Source organism: Hyperoodon ampullatus, assembly GCF_949752795.1.
Source record: "Hyperoodon ampullatus genome assembly, chromosome: 9".
Taxonomy (NCBI): domain Eukaryota; kingdom Metazoa; phylum Chordata; class Mammalia; order Artiodactyla; family Ziphiidae; genus Hyperoodon; species Hyperoodon ampullatus.
The window spans coordinates 36,760,882-36,763,733 of NC_136922.1; positions in this window are offsets into that span (position 1 = coordinate 36,760,882).

Here is a 2,852-nt window from a genome sequence, read left to right on the forward strand (position 1 = left end):
GTCTCCAGGGCCGCTGGAGATTTGGCCGAAATTACCTCAGTCTTTTTCTTCAAGTCTACAATCACAGCTGCAGTTCTTTTCCCATTACTATAGCAACCACAGGAATGCAAGCATTGTGTTTCCTTCTCTGTCCAAAACATATAAAAGAGGCAAAGTAGCAACAACCACCAGGAGACAGATAAATACCCTAAAAATGGTCATAATTAAGAATTTACATTTATGGGAGTATTTTGAAAGCACATCTGACTTCAGAGGACTTAGATCATTCAACTATGACAAAATACATATTCATTCAAGTTTATTGAATCAAGATTCATTAGTTTCATTTACAGAGACTTTCCACAAAGAAATCCTAAATTTACCAGTTGTCTTTTTGTCTAAACAAATGACAGAAAAAAAAATCTCGCCCATTAAGGTTATAGAGAACTCTGCAAACTACATAAAAACAATGTCTTATTTATACCCAAAAGGGAGCTAGAAAAGGACCAAAATGTAACAATTTAATGGTTTGATCCCCAGTTTTGTTGTTTATACTTCAAAATCATAGTAATAGTAAGGACATTCCTTCATGCCGACAGTTGTATCTTTAATCTAAGTTCATTATAAAGTAACACAAGCATAGTATTTTAAAGAGAACTCAGCGGAACTTTCAAACATCTGACTCCTATTCTGTGTATCTATGGTTAGGTGACTTTAGAAGTCCTCAGCCCAATTTTGCTATAATAGAATGAATTTTAAGGTGAAAGATCTGTGGCATAAATAACAGCATTCTTCATTGTAAATACAGTGACTTAGGTCTTATACACAGACACATCTTCAAGGCTGGCTGATACATACTTATTCGTTGGGGGAAAAGTAGGAGGAAAAAGATTTGAAGTATCTTCCTCCATCATCTATTCTGGCCTCTTTTTTCAGAAGAAAGAACTGATATAGAGATAAAATGATGTTAGACAGATAGATAGGCCTCCCAGTTCTCACACAAAAAGGGTTCCTAACACTTAGTAATTTTTCTCTTTTACATTTACAAGGAAGATATGTATCTTAATAATTTTCTAAAGAAATACATATTAAATACTTGCACTAGCCCTGTCAGATTATGTAGAGCTCTTCCTGGGAAGTTGGACTCCTATGCCAATACATATAATTTGCGGAAATAAGTGCGATAATAGATGCATTTACAAAGCATAATGGAAACTCACAGGATGGGTCCTACTTTTCTTGGAGCAGCTTCACAGAGGTAGGATCATTTTCTGTTGGGTGCTAAACACACTGCACATTCACCAGATGATGGCACAATTTTAGGCACAGGGAGCAACGTAGAGGAAGTGTGCTGGAGGATGGAAGCAGAAGTGAGCACGAGGCCGTTTTGCAAAGGGTCTTGGATGCCATCACAAAGAGTCTAGACTTGATCTTGTGGGGAACAGGAGAACTAGCTTTAAGAAAGTCAATGACAATGGAAAAAGAATAACTGGGGAGATGGGCTACAGTGAGGAGAGACTAAAACAAGAAAGCTGTGCCAGGAAACTAAGGAAGAAGTTAAATAGACATGTTATGGTGAAATAGAGGAGACTGATTAGAAAGAGATTTAGAAGGGAGACTTCACATAACTTAATAACCTTGGATAAATCTAGGAGTCAGTAGAATAGACTAGCTGAAGATAATCGTAACTTTTTTATTCAGAAATAACTGATGTATAACATTTTATTAAGTTCAGGTATACAACATAATGATTAGATATTTGTACATACAAGTATACCTCAAAGATATTGCAGGCTCAATTCCCAGCTACTACACTAAAGCAAATATCACAATAAAGTGAGTCACACAAATTTTTTGGTTTTATGTTTACAAAATACTATAGTCTATTCCGTGTGTAGTAGCATTATATCCCCCAAAAGTACTTTAATTGAAAATACTTTATTGCTAAAAAAATGCTAACCATCATCCGAGCCTTCAGAGTCACACTTTTTTGCTGGTAGAGGGTCTTGTTTCAATACTGATGGCTGCTGACTGATCAGGATGGTGGTTGCTGAAGGCTGGGGTGGTTTTGGCAATTTCTTAAAATAAAACAACAATGAAGTTTGCTGCATCGATGGACTCTTCCTTTCACGAATGATTCTCTGTAGCATGCAATGCTGTTTGATAGCATTTTACTCACAGAACTTCTTTCAAAATTGGAGTCAATCCTCTCAAACCCTGCCACTGCTTTATCAACTAAGTTCATGCAATATTCTAAGTACTCTGTTGTCATTTCAACAATCTTCATAGCATGTTCACCAGGAGTAGATTCCACCTCAGGAAACCACATTTTTTACTCAGCCATAAGAAGCAATTCCTCATCTGTTAAAGTTTTATCATGAGACTGCAGGAATTCAGTCACATCTTCAGGCTCCATTTCTAATTCTAGTGCTTTTGCTATTTCTACTACATCTGCAGTTGCTTCTTCCACTGAAATTTAAACCTCTCAAAGTCATCTATGAGGGTTAGAATCAACTTCTTCCAAATTCCTATTAATGTTGATATTCAGCTCTTTCCACGAATCATGAATGTTCTCATTGGCATCTAGAATGTAAATCCTTTTCAGAAGGATTTACTTTCAATTACTTTGCCCAGATCCATCAGAGGAATTACTATGGCAGCAAAAGCCTTACGAAATGTATTTCTTTTTTTTTTTTTTTTTTTTGCGGTATGCGGGCCTCTCACCGCTGTGGCCTCTCCCGTTGCGGAGCACAGGCTCCGGACGCACAGGCTCAGTGGCCATGGCTCACGGGCCCAGCCGCTCCGCAGCATGTGGGATCTTCCCGGACCGGGGCACAAACCTGTGTCCCCTGCATCGGCAGGCGGACTCTCAA